The sequence below is a fragment of the Kogia breviceps genome, chromosome 2 (assembly GCF_026419965.1).
Source record: "Kogia breviceps isolate mKogBre1 chromosome 2, mKogBre1 haplotype 1, whole genome shotgun sequence".
Taxonomy (NCBI): Eukaryota; Metazoa; Chordata; class Mammalia; order Artiodactyla; family Physeteridae; genus Kogia; species Kogia breviceps.
In genome coordinates, this window is record NC_081311.1 from 7,477,182 (window position 1) to 7,495,315 (window position 18,134).

The following is an 18,134-nucleotide window of genomic DNA, read 5'->3' on the forward strand; positions in this document are numbered from 1 at the left end:
CACGGAGGACCCTCCGTCCCATTTCGGGGGGTTCTGACTTGCCGCCGTGGAGCCACAGCTCCTTGGTTCGCTGGCGGAGCTTCTGAGGGGTGGTGCCACTCGGCAGTGCTGGGGTTAGCGGTCACAGCGCTGGCCGTCCTGGGTGAGGCTGCGTGTACGCCACGCACTGTGCTAGCCCAGCAACCCTGCAAGGGCACTTTCACTGTCACCACTTTCCAGTTGAAACAGGCCCAGGGGGCATAGTGGCTGAGCCTTGGATAAACAGCTAGAAAGTGGCGAGGCCTGGGCCCCGTCTTCCCCAGGCTACGACTGTCTCCATAGTCAGTGACCCCTGGCTGGCCAGCTGGCTCTCCGCTGGGCATCCTGGGAGCAGGCGTGGGATGGTGAATTTATCCCAGAGGCGGGTCAGCCCTGTAGCAGGGCTGTGAAAGCTGCAGGCCGGCCCAGTCCCACCCACACCAGGTTTGCCCTGTCTTCCTGAGCAGGTTTGGGGGCCTCTGGCACACGCAGGGAAGGCTGGAATGTTCCAGAGACCCCAGGGGCAGGCTCTTCTGGGGCCTGATGCCGGAGCGGGCCCTTTCCTTCCAGAGGCCCTCTGCCTCTGAGGATGGGGTGACGGTCTGAAGGGGTCCTATCCTCCCAGACTGCTAGCCACCCCCAGAAGAGTCCAGCATTCACAGTCAGGCCTTGTCTTCTGAGGCCTCCGTCTTCACTCCTGCCCAGGAGCAGCCTGGGAGGGACTGTGCTTTTAATTAGCCTAGTTTGGGAATGGCAGCTCTAAAGCCCCGGGAGGTGAATGCCGCTGCCTTGCTTTTGGAATCTGCTGCCAGTGGACACAATGTAGCTGTAGGAATGAAAACGAGGAAGAGAAAGGCCCATCGGCTTGGGTTTTTAATTGGCACCATCCTCCCGGCCCTGCGCCCGCCCGCCAGCCCTCCCGGGGCTCTGTTTGGGCGGCCAGGCCCGGGCTTCAAGTGATGGAGCCTTTCACAGCTTCAGACTGATTTAAGTGGCCCTGTATGGGTTCCCGCAGCCCTCGCTGAAAGAGCACGGCACCATCGCCACGCTGATAAACCCTGGGAAATTGATCAGCCACCTGCGAGTGGTGAATAGCGATAACCTCCGGGAGCCCTGCAGAGCGGCCGGCCGGGCCTCCCGTGGCCTAGCCATGGCCCCGAGGTCCTGCGGGAGAGAAAGGGTATTTCTAAAGCTGCAATTAATTTTTTCCCCCAGTCGGTTGGAAGTTGCTCTCTTGTTTTTAGCTGGGTGAGTGGGGTGCTTAGTTCTTCTGTGCGTCTCCGTTAACCTGAGCGCTCTGACCATTGATGTCTCAGACCCTCGAGAGACAAGAGTGCGGCTTGCCTTCTCATTGGCCAGTCGAGGAACGGACTTTTTTGTTTGTGTTTTGTGTGTGTGTGTGTGTGTCTCTCTCTCTCTTTCTCTAAGATCATCTCAAGCTAACAGTGAGAAAAAAGGCATATGTGAGCGATTCTGCCTCGACAGGTCTCACAATAACTTCAGGAATGTCAATTTTTCTTGCTTTCATGAAAACACCATGAGGTCTCACTTAGAGGGGACAATGGCGGAGATTAAAGAGGGAGACGGCGCGAGGGAAAACGGAAAGTAGAAAAGCAGTTCAGCCGACTGCCGGAGAGCTTTGTGCTGCACTTCAAGGGAGTTTTGTTCTGGATTCTCCAATCCTGCCGGAGCAATTTGGGGGAAAATTCTTAGCTCATACTTAGTTTTGCAGTGAGAACCCATTTTAAGTGCAGAAGAGAGAAAAGGCCGCCCTCCTCCCAGGTTTCTGTGAGTGTGGGTGGGTGTGTTTGGGGGGGCTGCTGACCCACAGGGCTTCAGGGCCCTTGTTCCCTCTGGGGACTTTGAGACCACAGGGAGGCAGCCTGACTGCTGTCGCGCTGCGGGGGACGCCTGCAAACCTGCTGGGCTGCCAGGGTGGAGCCACCACCCCAGGCCAGTTCTCCTGCAGAGAGGACGTGCCAGGCTTGAGAAGGTGGCATCTGGGGCTGCCTGGGCTCTGCCAGGCAGCCCTTCTGTCGCGGCAGAATCACCCTGCCCGTCCGCCACCACCACCACCACCCCCCGCCGCCCTGCCTTGAAGCTGGCCTGCTTTGGCCACAACAGCCAGGAGAGGCATTGGCACGAGAGGGGGACCCGTCACTGTGGATTTGTCCACCAGTGTGGCTCCGGCTTTCATCGCCTCTCATCGGGAGTCCCAGCCTCGTTAAGATCCCCTGACCTGCTTGGCGGCCGATTGCTCACAAGCCCAGGCAGGGTCAGTGTCCTTGAGGTGGAGAGAAGAATGACTGCTCTCTGCCCTGAGCCCACTTGGAACAACCCCTGGCTGCGGTTGCAGTGACCCACCAGGAGGGCCTCCACAGCTCATTTTCCCTCCAGGTTTTTTTTTCTTTTTTTTTTTTTTTTTGTGGTACGGGGGCCTCTCACCGCTGTGGCCTCTCCCGTTGCGGAGCACAGGCTCAGTGGCCATGGCTCACGGGCCCAGCCGCTCCACGGCATGTGGGATCTTCCCGGACCGGGGCACGAACCCGCGTCCCCTGCATCGGCAGGCGGACTCTCAACCACTGCGCCACCAGGGAAGCCCTTCCCTCCAGGTTTGCAGGGCAGTGTGTGTGTGCATGCCTGTGTGCCCGTGCCATTTTGTGCAGAGCGTGGCCTGAGGTTCCCACTCTCACTTGGTGACCTTGGCAGGCTCCTCGGGTCTCAGTTTCCTCATCTGTACAGTAGGAGCCCTGACACTTGCCTCCTAGGGGTTCTGGAGGAACCTGCACATTGTAGGCACCCAGGTCAGGGGAATATGTTATCAGCTCTCTTTTTCATAATAAGACCCGCCTATCTGCTTGGTAGACAGAGGGTGGAGACGGGTCCCTCTTCCTGTGGTCCGAGGGGCAGGGACCCAGCCTGCCGGGGGTGGGCTGGCTCCGGGGCTGCTTTTCTCCTAAGGGCCTGGTGGTGGCTCCCATGGGGATTTTAGAACCTTCTCTCCCGAGGCTCCCCTTTCTGAGTGAACCCGGGCTTCAGCTGATGACACACAGAGTCTGGCGGCTCCTTTTTGTGGTAGCCACTTGCAGATGGAAAGTGAGGGGCTTCCTCGTGGGTTCTGTGCGTAGAGAGAAGTAGGCTCATTCCCTGGCTTGGGCTCAGCCAATGATGGTCTGAAGCTAGAGGCTGGGGCCCAGGCCCGGAAGCTGGTCTCCTGGCAGTGGGCCCCTCATTTGCCGTCTCGGCTCCATCACAGCTCGCCTCACCGGTCTGGACGAGGATGGCCACGAAGGGGTCGGAGTCAGATTGACCGCACGATCGTTGGTCATTGTCGGAACTGCAGCTTCTCGAAGGGATCGCAAGATGGTGGAGCTGTGTGTGTCTGCGTGTGCGGTGTGCATATGCACACACACGTGAACTGATTTACATCTAAGGGGAGGCAGGGAGCAAGGGCCGAGCTGGGAGCCTTGGGAAGGCGCCAGGTTCTGTGTGCGCCCAGGCGCTGTCACTGGGCCCTGGCTGGTTTCTCTTGTGGGTCGGCCTCCTCCTTGGCGCTTTGAGCGTTTCCCCCGGCACATCATCACCTGGGGCGACTCCAGGGAGCAGTTACGCACTTGCGGCCTTTGCCCCTTTCTCCCATCTGGCTGAGGGCCTGGCCCATGTGGGGCCAGGCTGGCCACACCCTCCCTCTGGCCCCTGGCAGGGCTAAGGCCTTGCCGGCGTGTGCGCCGGGGGGGCCGCGTCCTTTCCCGCCGTCTCTCCTTCCGGCACTCGGGCCCTTGGTCTCAGGGTCAGACTGCCGGGGTTCAGATCCTCCCCACTTACTCCCTGTGTGGCCTTGGCAAGTTCCTGAGCCTCCAGTGACGGGAGCGCCCCCATCCCCGTTCAGGGGGTGTCGTGTGGGTTCAGTTGGGATAACCCCGGGAAGCTCAGGGAACATGCTTAGTAGACGTTAGTGCTACCATCAGAGGCTCCACGGCTGCTAGGACGTGAGAACGAACCCCCAGAAATGCCTTGACTTCGTTCCTGGAACAAGGCAGGATTCCAGGGGATGACAGGTGGAATTTACGGCAGCGCAACCTCGTGGGTCGGTTTTCTCTTTATGTGAAGAAATGTCTGGATGCAAGAATGATTTAGGGCTTCTCCGGGCCCTGCACATTCCTCGGGGCCATCTCGGAGCCCTTGCTGTCATAAGGGCCTTTGGCTTTTGTAGTTGGGAATTTTCACCAAGTAGTAGGCAAGCCTTGCTGGGGGTACCTGGGGGGGTAGAACTTAGCTTGGGTTTCCACCCCGGATTCAGGCGTTTCTGGCAGCCACGAGGTGCAGAGTGACGGGTAAGGGCACAGACAGAGCCGGGGTTGAGCCTGGCCCACCACCGGCCCCGTGAGACTTTGCCCCGTTACCTGGGTCTCTCTGCCTGTACGCAGAGGTGCTTGCAGAGCCCGCCTCTCAGGATTAGATGACGAGATAATGGAGCGAGAGGTTCACCCAGCTTGGCCCCGGGCATCCACCTCAGGTGTATTCACTTGGCAGGTGACTGCGAGGGCTTCTAGATGCCTCGAGATGCCAGTGCTGCATTTGCATGTCTTGGCAAGCTCTTAAACAGTAACAAACAAAAGGGAAAAAAATAGAAAAGGAGAAAAATAAGCCTGTCAGGAAATGCAGTTATGTTGAGGTGTGTCCCTGGGAAAGTCAAAGAAACAGGGACCCACCCTGGCCAGCCCTTCCGGAGCCTGCGGTCAGGCCTCCAAGTGGGAAGTGCATCCTGTCAGCACACTGAGGCCCTCAGCTGGGTCTTCCACGATGTAGGCATCGTGATTCCATCACGCCTCTAAGTGGAAATGGCTTATCCAGACTCTCCCAGAGCAGCACACGCTCCGCTCCTGTGTCTGTCTGGTGGCACAGGGCGTGACGTTCTGGGCCACACCTGTGCCGCTCAGGACGCGCCCTGCACAGCCTCTTTGGCATCTCCAGTGCGCTTTGTGAAAATGTGTCCCAGGGACTTCCCTGGCGGTCCAGTGGCTAAGACTCTGTGCTCCCAATACAGGGGGCCTGGGTTCGATCCCTGGTCCGGGAACTAGATCCGACATGCCGCAACTAAGAGCTCGCATGCCGCAACTAAGACCAGGTAGAGACAAATAAATAAATATATATATTTCTAAAGTCTCCTGGGTGCCTGCTCCTGGCCTGGAATCTGGATCTCCTGCTGGGGTGGGCTTGGCCTGGTCCTGGTGGAGGATGCTGGGCCTGCCCCCCTACCCCTCAGCCCAAGAGCCCCTGCACTAGGGGCTCCCTGACAGGGTTTCCCTGGGCAGCAGAGACTGAGGAGTCTTGGGCTGGTGGCCACAAGCATCCAGAGAAGTTCGCAAGCACCACGCGAGCTCCCAGCTCTTTGCAGCCTCCCTGGCTCCCGTGGTTGTCCCCTGTCGTCCCTCACCACAGCTTGGAGGAACCGGGCTCCAAGAGGGATGAGACCTCAGGTCACCCCTGGGGCTCTGGACAGAGCTGGGAATCCATCCAGAGATCCTGGGCCTCTGCTAGGCCCCTGCCCTGCTGCAGTGACAGATTTGGCTGGAGAGACGTGACTTAACATGGGCGAGAGGACAGGCCGTCCCAGAAAAAGTGCCTGGTGGGCAAGAGTCCAGGGTGAGCCCCCAACCGTGTCCTGTCACTGAGTGTCCGGGCTGCCTCCAGGTGAGATCGAGCGTCAGGAGAGGCGGCCCTCTAATGGGGCCTCCGGCGCTCGGGAGCACCAGAGCCCCCACGGTGTCCAGGCCGCTCAGCCCTGGCTCTGCAGGAGGGACAGCCGAGCCCAGAGAGGCGGAATGTGCCAGGAATGTCCCGCCACACCCGCCGCCAGCGGGCACGTCCGCGGCCACCTGCCCTGCCCAGGCACGCTGGGACACGCTGGCGGAACCCAGCCGCCCCTCCTCGCCCCCTCAGGACTCTGGTGTCCAGGACAGGCCAGTGCGGCCTCTCTTTTCCCCAGCACGCCTGGGATTTCTGCTCTCACGGGTCACTTCCGGTTGGGACAGCTGTGGGTGAAGGGCTCTCCCTCTGTGGCTTCTGCCTGAGCCCCTCGGGGCAGGGCCGGCCCTACTCCGTCTTGGTGCAGCTGGACACCGTAATGTGGTGTGGAGATCCCGCTGAGTTACGATCTCATTTCAGTCCCCTTACAGCCCCACAAGGGCGGTTTTATTTCTCCATTTTACAGATGGGGAAAGAAACTCAGGTTGCACAAGGAGGCCGAGGGAACACATAGTGGCAGACGCAGAATTCCATCCCAGATGGATCACCATTTTCAACTTTTATTGAGCCACCCAACCCCGTTCCTCCAGGCATCAGAGATGCGGCCAGCAGACTTCTTCCCTGGCCGAGCCCTCCAGAAGCCTGCCAGCCAGCCTGTGGGGCAGGGAGGCTCCAAGAGGGCTTTGTAGGGGTGGGGAGGGTGTTTTAACTGGGCTGTGAGGGGAGAGAGACTTATCGAGGGGGTGATGATCCTGGCTGAGGGAGGGCACCCCCAGGAGAGCTTAGTGCGTCCAGGGAGCCTGAGTGGGCAGGGAGGGCCCCTGCCGGCAAGGCCGGGCGGGGACAGCCAGGCTCATGCAGGACTAGCGACTCCCTCGGTGTGTACGTGGGCCCAGGACTTTCCTAGGACACACCCAGTACATGACAGGCTGGAGCCTGGAGCCAGGTGACCACACCCCCTCAGGGGTGTCCTGGATACCACACTGCCCTTGGGGCTTGCCTGTCGTCTCCCACCTTCTGCTTGAGGCTGCTGCGAGGTCCTTGGGGACCACCCTGTCTCAGGACAGAGGACAGATGGAGACCGCGAGGGGAGCAGGGTTTACCTGAGGCCCTGGAGCTGCGCCCAGACCCTGTGTTTGACGTCCCAGCGGGGCTCGCTCTCCCACGTGGGCCCAGTGCCTCCGTGGGGGAGCCGTCGCCCTTGGACCCTGACCTTGGACCAAGTCACAGAGCAAGGGAGTGGGGCTTGTGGCTTGTGACGTGGCCAGCTTTGTAGCCAATGAGGAGCCCCTGTGGATTGGCAGGGGAATCCCCCTTGATGCCGTGGAAGTGAGGGCAGCCAGACATTGTGTACTGGCCCTCTGGGGCCTCTTCCCAGTGGCCCTGCCATATCCCTCTCAGGGGACCTGGACAGACCAGGGTGCCCTGTGGGTGGTCCAGTCGGTGGGTACAGGCCCCCTCACTTGGCGCCTCCAGCCCACCCCTGTTCCCTGAGCCTGCCCTCCCAGTCTGGCCACGTCCTCAGGCTCCGAGCGCGAGTGCTGTCTGGGACCGGCCAGGGTCCTGGCTCCCAGGAGATGAGGGGTGCTGGCGTTATCCTAAGATGGTTGGTGTGGGCTCTCTTGGCCTTGGGTTTGCCTGGAGTTCAGCCTGATTGTGGCAAGTTTTACTTGGATTTTCCAGTATTTGGCCGTGGGAGATGGCTGAGGTTCCAGACAGCAGACATGGGGAAGTGCATTTCTTTCTCCTCTCCGGCCCTCTGGCCTGGGCTGGTGAGCTGGGAATCACAGTGCTAAGTGGCCGTTGCTGTGAAGCCCACTCCTCCAGTGCCGTTGATGTCAACGTGGACACAGGAGCCAGTGGTGTGGGTTGGATCCCGGCTATGCAGGTGGCCTCTGGGCCCTGCTCGGACACTGTCCTCCCTGAAGCCAGGGGCCGGGGGCCTGGAGGTGCAGAGCTTGGAAGGGGTGGAACCAAACCAGAGAGGGTGGGAGTGAGGCCAGGGCACCTGGTGGTCCTTTCCAGCGGGAGGGGAGCACTTGGTCCATGGAAGGGGTCAGTCTGTAAGGGGCCTGGGGACTGCGGGCTTGAGGAGTTTTTCCACGCTGAGGCCTGTTGGAGCAGATCAATCAGCCGTGTTTCCACAGTGTTTGCCTGCCTTTTCTTTATGATTTATATTTTATCGTTCAGGAGGGGAGACGAGATCCTGCCCTCCCCCCCGCCCCAAACAGAAAGGAAATCCAGCTGAATCTGACACTTTGAGCTTACCCTCTGCTTCTCGTGTGTTCACCTGGTGTGGAAATATGCTGACAGGTGCAAGTGGGGACTCTGTGTCCACACGCAGCACAACTGGTGCAGACACCTGGCCCACACGCCCGTCCTCGGCGTGTGTCCCGACGCCCCCTGGGCACCAGGCCTCTCTCCCCAGACTGTTTCTGACAAACGAGCGGCCACCCTGCCCTGCCTTGGGGCAGGGCCGGGCAGCTGCTCTGAATGGTGGGCACCGGCCCATTTGGGCAAGGTGGGCTCAGTCCAAGAGACGGGCCCTGTTTGGGGCAAGCTGGGGTTTTGGGCGCACAGCAGCCCCGGCCCCGCCTTGGGTCACCCACAAGGCCTGGCAGTGTTCTCCCGCGGAGCGGGGACCCCAGGCCAGCCTCCACCAGGCAGGCGGGGAACCCTGCAGACCTCTCGAACAGCGAGACGTTTTCCAGGAATTTCCCCCTGCCTGGGTTTGTGAGCCCGCCTACCAGCCCCAGGAAAAGGCCCGAACAGCCGACTGCCCCCAGGCAGATGTCTGGCACATGTGTGGCCCTTCCTGATGTTTTCACGTCTTGTGCTCGTGTGAAACTCAGATTTAATTTGGTGATTATTAAATGCAGGAACCTGGTAGAGGGTTTTTTTTTTTTTTTTGGTCTGCACAGTTTTGCAAAGTGCCATTTTTTTTGTGATGCATAAGCCTTGTTCCTGCCAATAGGAGAAAAGGAAAGTCAAAAAGAACTTTGGTGGAGAAACATTACAATGCTTTAATATGGAGATGGTGTGGGAGGGGGACTTCTTTTTTTGAAAATCTGAGTGACCATTTCAGTAAGATTTTTGGGCCTGTGAGTCATCCTCTTCTCCATTCCTAACTTAGAGTGTCCTTCCCTTTTAAAATAAACACACACACATATTTTTTGATAGTACATTCACATGTTCAAAAATTAAAACAGTATACATGGAAAGCGTTGTTCCCATCCCCCGTGGCCTCAGGTTAACTCCTTATTTGTTTCCTGTGATCCTTCTAGAAATCCTTTATAAAAATACAAGCAAGTAAGAAGGTTCTTGTTTTATTCTCCTTTCATATATGAAAGATAGCATGCTAACATCTCGTTTTCTGAACCTTGCTGCCTTAAATAAGAGACCCTGCAAGTGTTTCTGTGTCAGAGCCAAGCCGCCGCCGCCGCCGCCGCTTTTCCAGCACCAGGAGGGTCTGTTGTGTGGACGTGCCCACTTTCATTCCCAGGCCCCAGCTGCGGACTCCCAAGCCGGGGGCAGTCTTCTCAGCTGTGAACCGCGTTGCCTGTGGGTCCTTTCAGACTTGCAGGTGTACCCTCCGTGGGCACATCCTGCCACTAGGGTGGCGGGTTGCAGGTTGTACGCACTTGTCATCTGGGAGGATATTGCCCAGGTGACACTGAGGGGGCCCCACACCATCGACGGGTGCCCCAGGTGGCCCGTTTCCCCACCGCCACCTCGACAGATTCTGGTCAGATGTGGGTTTTGCCAACCGGATAGGTGAAAGGTGGTTTCTCTGTGTCATTTTAGTTAGCATTTTTCTAATCAGTTGAGCCTCTTCTAGTTAAAGGTCATTCGTATGTCCTCTGCTGTATTCATTTGCCCTTAAAAAAAATGGAGGTGTCACTCTTTTTCTCGATTCTATATTAGAGAGATATTAGTTTTTGCCTTGCCCTGAGGTGCAAATGTTTATTTCTAATTTGTTCTTTGTGTTTTGACTTTGCTTTTGGCATATTCTTCAACAGCTTTATAATTCACATGCTATGCAATTCATCCATTTAAAGCAAACAATTTTAGTGGTTTTTAGTATGTTCACAGAATTGTGCCGTCATCACCACAGTCAATTTTGGAATATTTTCATCATCCCCCCAAAAAAAACCTCATACCCATTGCCAGTCACTATTCACCCTTAGCCACCCCAGCTTCAGGCAGCCACTAATCTACTTTCTGTGTCTCTGGATCTGCCTGTTCTGGGTGTTTCATATAAATGGAGTCATACAGTAATGTGGTCTCTTCGTTGACTGGCTTCTTTCACTGAGCAGCATAATGTTTTCAAGGTTCATCCATGTTGTAGCATATGTGTCAGTAACTCCATTCCTTTTTTTTTTAATTTATTTTATATTTTTGGTGGCATTGGGTCTTTGTTGCTGCGCGTGGGCTTTCTTTAGTTGCGGTGAGCGAGGGCTACCCTTCTTTGCAGTACGCGTGCTTCTCACTGCGGTGGCTTCTCTTGTTGCGGAGCACAGGCTCTAGGTGTACGGGCCTCAGTAATTGTGGCACACGGGCTCAGTAGTTGTGGCTCACGGGCTCTAGAGCTCAGGCTCAGTAGTTGTGGTGCACGGGCCCAGTTGCTCCGCGGCATGTGGGATCTTCCTGGACCGGGAATCGAACCTGTGTCCCCTGTGTTGGCAGGAGGATTCTTAACCACTGCGCCACCAGGGAAGTCCCTCCGTTCTTTTTATGGCTGAAAAGTATTCCTACCACATTTTATTTATCCATTTGCTAATTGGTGGACATGTGGGTTGTTCCCTCTTTTTGGATATTATGAATAATACTGCTGTGAACGTCGATGTGCATGTTTTTGTATGGGCATGTGTTTTCATTTCTCTTGGGTATATACCTAGGGGTGGAATTGCTGGGTCCTGTGGTAACTCTGTTTAACATTTTGAGACACTGCCAGTCTGTTTTCCAAAGCGACTGCACAATTTTACAGTCCCACCAGTGCTTTTAGCGTTTTTTGGCGTGTGTACATTTTTTTATCAAATTTATTAATTATTTCTTTTATGGCTCTGAATATTGGATTTTAGAAAGGCTATAAAGGAATTCTCCTATGTTTCCTTCTAGTGTTTTTATGGTTTTATATTGCAGTATTTGGTCTATGTGGAGCTTATCCTGTATGTGGTATGAATATGGAGCCAACGTTTTTTTTTTAAAAGTATGTCTACCCACTGGTCTCCCTACCAGCTATTGAAAATTCCATCTTTTTCTCTCTGCTTTGAGAGTCCACCTTTATCATATGCCAACCTGGGCCTATTTCAGAACATTCTCTTCTATTTCTTTAGTCTCCGTGTGTCCTCATATAGTAGTATACTCCTAATTTTGAGGCTTTGTAGTATGTTTTAGCATCTGGTAAGACTAGTCTCTCCTAATTGTTCTTCGCAGAGGCTTCCTGATTATTCTCACCTGTTTATTTTTCCAATGAAAACTTGAGAATCAGCTTGCCGTGAGGTGAGGGGAGGGCTGCTGTAGATGTTGTAGATTGGGATTGTGTCAGACCTCTGAACTAACTTGGGGAGAATTCACACCTTTTTGAGGTCCAGTCTTCTGTCCACAGACAGGGTGTCTGTTTGTTCAAGCCCACATTTCTGTTCCATGAGGTTTTCTTCCTATCTCTTTTCTCTAGCTCTTATATTTTTATTCCTAGAGATTTCACCTTTCGTGTTGCTGGCATGTCTTCTGGCTCCTTTGAAAGCGGGTTTTGGTTAAAAGGGACAGTGGGTTTGACCATCTAGAGTATAGATTCTGTTCCCAAAGCCGAGCCCCTGACCCCTTGGCCCTGCAGTGCTGTCCATGGAGAGCCACAGGCCCCCCCACCTTAGCCTGAGCACGGCGGGGTGGGTGCAGGGGGGAGGAGGGAGCTCAGGTTTGCCAAGCGCCTCCTTGGCCTCCTACATGGTCTCAATGCAATTAAGCCTCCAAACAATTCTGTGACTTCGTGTGGGGCTCACATTAGCCTCACTGTACAAAGGAGAAACTGAGGCTGAGAAGTTTGAGGACTTCCCAGGGCCCCCAGAGGGCCAGGGTTCCAGCCCGGGCTTGTCCAGCCTCTTCTAGGCCACCATCCTGCCCTGAGGATCGAATGTTCTCCTGAGCTCGACCCGGAAGTCAAGAGGACTGGTTGCTCATCAACCAGCTGTGGGATTTGGGGCAAGTCGCTTCCCTTCTCTCGGCCTCAGTCTGCCTGTCTGCAGATAAGGCTGTGAGACCGATTGGCGATTTGCCCGTTTTTCCAAAAAGCATCCTCTTTCTCTGGAAGCCAGTATCCGAACAGACCGTGGAGGGCTGGGCTGAAAGTGTCCCAGTGCTCTGCAGTCCCACCTCCCTGTGCCTTGACATGGCCCTTGGAGCACCCAGCTCCAGGCAGCTGAACAGAACCCAGGGCCCGCCGTCCCCTCTGGGGCCTTGGACCCACCTTCAGTGCCCCCAGTCCCGGTACAGGAGCCGCCCCCCAGGGTCCCCATGCGTCCCGGCAGTGCGTTAGCCTTGGTTCCCCCCGCCCCCCGCCAGCACCCTGTGTGCTTTGGAAAGAAAGGTCCCTCGACTTTTGTCAGACAGAGAATTCCCTCCACGCCAAGCTGAGAGCGAGGTGTTTTTACAAGTCCTGTCCCGAGTGTGTGCTGGCCAGAATGCACACCGCAGAAAGAAAATGTTTGTTTTCTAATTGTGAGCTTGCCGGGAGGCCCCTCGCCATTCATTGGCTTCCGCACCTCTGTGTCCAGGCGGGCCATCTGCCACCTGGGGCCTGGTGCAGAAACAGCGTTTGCCACAACGTGGCCTGGGCAGAGAGGGGCTCCAGACCACGGGGTTGACCACCATTCAGAGGACGTGCCCACAGCGTCCCGGGACCTTAGGGCTGTGCGGACACACAAGTCGAGCCCCCGGGGCCAGCCCAGCGGATCCTTCCTTCCCTCCCCACCGGGCTGCGCTAGCACCTTCTGTGAGCCGGCCCCTGAGCCAGGCGGTGGGGTGCGGGGTCGGAGCCGCAGAGGACCAGCAGGGGCCACCTGGGCTCAGGCTTGCTTCTGCAGGGGGTGACGCTCCTGCAGGGTTCTAGTGGATGAGGAAGAGCCTGCCAGGTGACGGGTGCTCAGGAAACATTTGTGGCCTCTGCAGCAGTGAGCTGAGGAAAAAGGCCCCGGAAGGCAGGGACTTCCTCGTAACTGCCAGGGCCATCCTTCCACCCCTCAGATACGTCCTGCCCTCCCCTGGCTGTTTGATTCTAGAACCTGGGATCTGGGAAGAACCTCAAGTGTCCAGTGCCAAATCCGAGGTGCTCCCTGGACCCCAGAGGCTCCTCCCTTCAGGCAACTTCATTTTCTGCTTTCAGGCCTGGGCGACCCAGCTTCCCTATCTGGGTTGTGTGGCCGGCGTTGCCCTTCTTCCTGAGGTAGGGAAGCGGTCCAGGCTCCAAAGGGCTGCCTCTTGTGGGGTCCAAAGGTAATAAGCATGTCACAGAAACGGGCTGGGCCCGACACAGACCTGAGTGAGCAGGAAGTGGAGCTGGGCTGGGGCCTGAGCACGGCGATAGGGTGCCTGGAGCGAGGGCCCAGCTGTGCCCACTACCCTCGGCCACCTCCAGCACCTGCCTGGCACCCGACACCAGACCGGCAGCTCCGAGCCGGGGCAGCCCACCACCTGACCCCTTGGGCTCTGGGGCTTCCTATGAGAGACGGTCCAGCCTTCATGGGAAACTCCGATTTACCAAAGATGGATTTAAGATAGGCCCCAAATAAGCCGGTGCCTTTTTCTCTTTTCTGACACAGTTTAAAAAACAAAACAAAACAAAACCGCCACCCCAGGAAACCGCATGCCTCGCCGCCCTGGTTGTCTCTGTGCCAGCTTCCAGCACAAGTGAGACTTAGAAAATTTCCAGGCTGCTAGCCACTCTCATGGCCTGGTGTTTTCTTGATACTCGGAGAGTTCTGCTCTCATGAAAGTGTGTGCTTGGGGGAGGAAATGCCTCCGCTTAGCCAGGGCCCTAGCCCAGCAGCTTGCAGCCGAGCGGCTGCAAGGCTCCAGAAGCCTGGGCCAGGCGGGGACCCGGTCTGCTCGTTCCGCCTGGCTGGCTGGGCTTGTTTATGCCCCTCTTTCTAGAGGGCTTTGAGGTGGTTCCCTAAAAGTCAGTAACGCAGAGAGATCCATGAATTGGATTACAAAGAGGGAGATAGCATTAGAAAGAGGAGAGGCAAATGAGCCAGCCTCGAAGGATGGTGCCGGAAGAGGGAAGCTGGGGGGACTCTGTCACACTTCTTGTCCGAGAAGGGGAAGCGCACGTGTGCCTTGGGGAGACGTGTTCTGTCCCAGCATGATGCTGAGAAGAAGTTGCACGTGGGCACAACGACGAGGCCCTGGGCCGAGCGGGGAGAGGTCCCCAGCCACCACTGATGCGCAGTAAACGCGAGGCAGGCTGGTCCTGACCGGAGGACTGCTGACGGGATCTGACGGTCAGCCTCTGGGCAGCACCGGGCATTCCTGTTCTGGAAGGAACAGCAGTACCGACGAGCAGCTGATACAGAGTGCTTTCACCTCCCATCTCAGGTCTGTTCCTTGGAAGCAGAGCTTCAGCCGGGAATCTGGTCCCAGAGATTAGGAGGCCCTTGGGAGAAACCTGTAGGAAGTGAGGGAAGCAGACAGGCCAGGGGAGGAGCCCTCAGCCTAACCCAGGGGGCCCCAGCAGTGTGAAGAGCACCTGGGATTTGACCCCGAAGGCCCGGGTCAGCTCCAGAACCCGTATCGGCCGGTCACTGGCTGTGGGCTGTCCCGGGAGGAAGGGGCAGGGGAGCTGTGCCGGCCGCTGGAGAACGGGCTTCCACGGGTGGGGCCCCAGCAGCCCCGCTTCGCACCCGTTTTCTCGTGGGACCCTTGCAATGGCCCAGGGAGGCAGCCAGGCCAGTGGCGACTGTTCATTTCCCAAATGAGGCAACTCTTGTCAGTGGAGGAGCCCGTCTCGGGCGAGTTCCTCCGACCCCAGACCCTGCATCCCGCGCTCCTCCCGGTTCAAGGGCAGGATGGGGCCCCAGGAGACGGGAGTGAGGAAAACGGCCTGTCCTCCTGAGGGCAGGACGACCAGGGGAAAGGGAGCTGCCGCTGCCTGCTCTCGGCCACGGCACCCCACAGTCTGCCTTGCTTTTGACCCCGGGCTGCCTGCCCTGGGCTGGCACTTGGGGAGGGGACGGAGCTCATGGCCCGAGGCTCGGCAGGGTGGGTGGTGGTCGGCGTGCACAGAAGGACAGGGCCGAGTGGCGTTAAGTTAATGTGAGGTTCCCAAGGGGGGATTTGGTTTTCAGATTGCAGCTCAAGGCAGAGGTGCCCTCAGCTGGCGAGGAGCTGCGTCCTCCTCGGCCTCTTCACAGTGTGGGCGCTTGGGGCTGGGTGTGGACAGGAGCCAGGCCTGGACCGCGGGGTGCTCTCACTACCCGGGTCTGGGGGGCCTCTGTCTGCAATGAGGGCTGCACAGAGTTCCAGCGGGGCTGAGCCCAGAAGAAGACTTTGTCTCAGTCCCCAGGGCCTGGCCAGGGGCCTGTCACCCAGAAGGAGGGGATGGGAGCAGATATCTGCGCAGAAGGGCTGTGCAGAGAAGGCGCCGTTGCTCCTGACTTGGGGAGGCTGGGTGGCTGGACTGAGACACTGCTGCCTGTACCTGAGGCCTGGCAGTTCTGATGGAAGCAACTTGACTTTCAGGGGCTCCTTTCCAGAGTGGCTCCAGACTCTAGGACTGGGGTGCTGCTGAGCAGTGTCTCCAGCCACTAGCCTGAGGCCACATGGATGTTTCTCTCTGAGCTTTGTTACCTGGGCAGGCCCGTGCCCAAGTAGGCGGCCCGCCCCTGGGCCAAGGCCGGGTCTCAGGAGAACAGAGTTTGGCATAGGGGGGATTGTCTGTCCCAGAGCAGCCATTTCACCCTGGAAAGATGTGTTCACACAGTGCTTTGAACTTGTTCGAAGCTTTGCAGCTTTCCCCAGACATTTTTGCGGGCACACAGGCCTCCAGGCCTCCAACAGGCCTGTGCAGCATTCTTGCATGGGAGCTGGGCTTCGGGGAGCGCGAGGCGCCAGGAGAGGCTGGGCGGGACCCTGCCCCCGGGGCCGCGCCCTGGATGCCAACACGGGATGGGCCCTCCTGGGATGGAGCCTGGGCAGGACACACACACACTGCCCCTTTGTGCAGGTCACATTCCTCCCCGGCGGGTGGGGCGTGCCACCGGCTGGGACATTCAGCAGGTTTTCACTGTGGCTGAAACAGCTGACTTCTGAGTCAACAACGTTTTCAAGGTGACGCTGGCTTTGTAGCCAAGGAGTTAGGTGCCTTTGAGGACTGTCAGCGAGGGTGGGGTGCGGTGGCATCCTGGGGTTTGCTTGTGACAGCATTCACCAACCAAACCCTGCAGCTTCTTGCCCTGCTGCAAAGCAAAAAGGACCCAGTTATTCCAGACCTTCAGAACGGGGCTCGCCCGGGTGCCCTCGGCCCGGCCCTTATTTGTCAGGTGGGCCAAGGCCCAGAGGTTGGAAGGTCTTGTCTGAAGCCATCAGGCCTGTGTGTGGCCGAACCCAGGACTGTAACAGCCTCTCTGACCTCAGCCCTCACCAGGGCACCCTTGTGGCAAAAGCTGCATCTCTGAAAGTTTCCCTCAAACTGGGGTCCCCAGCACCCCGCCGCTGGCGTGGCTGCTGTTTAAGATGATTAGAGCCCAGACACACGCTGTCACGTTTGCCGTGAAGTCAGGCACCGGCCTGCACCTTATTTCACACACGTTCGTAGGGCTGAGGGCAACAGGGTCTCGGCATCACCTGTGACCCACACACAGCACGTCGGCTTTACACGGGGCGCTGTTATTTGTGCCATCCGCGGAAATTCCTTACACACCGCTGCTTCTGTAGGCCCGGGCTGAGCCATGCCCCCTCTTTCTTGTCTCCCTACCCAGTTCTCCTTTCGTCCTGGCTCAGGTCCAGGCCAGTCAGGAGAACGGCTCTAGGAGGCAGAGGGGCCTCAGGGACCCTCGCGTCACAGGCATCTGGGGCCTCTGCCCACACACAGCGTTAGGTTTGTGTTCTGACCCGAGGACACGGAGGATCTTGGGGGCCGTTTTGCACGAGGAGCTGCCTCCGGCCCTCTGCTGTGGCAGCGGAGGGAACGTGCCCTGTGCGGACCGGGGCCTCAGCGAGCCCCAAGTGGCCCAGGAGGGGCACCGCGAGGGTCCCCAGTCTGGCTCCCACCACGACCCGGGCCAGCATCTCAAGTCTGATTGGTGGCCCAGCCCTTCTTTCCTCAATCCCAGAGCCCCCCGCCCCGCCAGTACCCCAGCCTCCCTTTTCTCAGTTAATCAAAGGATTCCAAGAAAGCAAATCCATCAGAGCCGTGTCCGCCATGGCACCGGCGGGGACGGTGAGCGCGCGCACGGCAGGCCCAGCCCCTTTCCTCCAGAGAGGGCGCCTTTCCTTTTCCATCTGCCAAGCCTGTTGCAGCAGCTTGCCCGCTGTGACAGCCGGTGGTCACCTTTATTTCAAAGTGACATACAGACACTGCTGCCTGTGAAAGGACCGGGGCCCTCGGGACAGGCCTGTGACCTCGGCATTGGCAGACGTGCAGTGCTCCCCGCGCCCCCACGTCCCCAGCGTGTATAGGGAGGAGGCCGAAGCCCGGACTCCCTCCTGCTGCCCTAGACACACGTCTCTCCTGTCTCATCCTGAGAGGGCACAGCACCGCTGCTGGTCCTGGTGGGGACTGGTGGGGCTGGGCCGTGGGCACCCTCGTCTGCACAGCCCTCCGTGCTGACCCTGTGCTCAGCCGGGAGAGCAGGCGTGCAGCTGAACCCATCTGTGCGGAGTGCCAGGCCTGCCCCCTCTTGTGGGTGAGTGGCCCCGAGCACCCTTGGGCCGTGTTCAAGCTCTGCCCGCCACGGGCAGCCCCTAGGCTGCCTCCTCCAGGCTGGCCCCTTGCAGAGGCAGAGCCTGCGGGTGCAGAGCCCTGGGCGGCCACATTCTCTCACGGGGGCCTCAAAGGGCCCTGTGGGACAGGCAGGGACCATCACTCGCCTCTTACAGATGAGGCAGCCGAGGCCTAGGGAGGCTGAGGGGTCTCTCCGCGGCCCCCAGCTGTGAGCCCGGCCCCTTGCCCAGCAGGGCTTAAGCATCCGTCACCTGAGTGCCTGTTGAGGGCACAGGAGCCCAGGGCTCACGTGGAAACCGGCCCCCTGGGTGGCTGTGATGTGCGCCACGTGGATGTCAACCCGACCCTCCTGGCCCACATCCCCTCCTATCGCGGCGAGAGGGTGGCATGGGCACCGTGCCCCCTTTGTGCAGCAGCGCGGCCAGGCGGT

General features: G+C 58.2%; 1 protein-coding gene across 1 annotated transcript in view; it reads left to right on the forward strand.

Annotated features, from left to right (window-relative positions):
* FAM53B (family with sequence similarity 53 member B) overlaps positions 1-18,134 on the forward strand; it is a 78,645-nt gene that overhangs the window by 55,684 nt on the left and 4,827 nt on the right. The gene's annotated exons all lie outside the window — the stretch shown is intronic.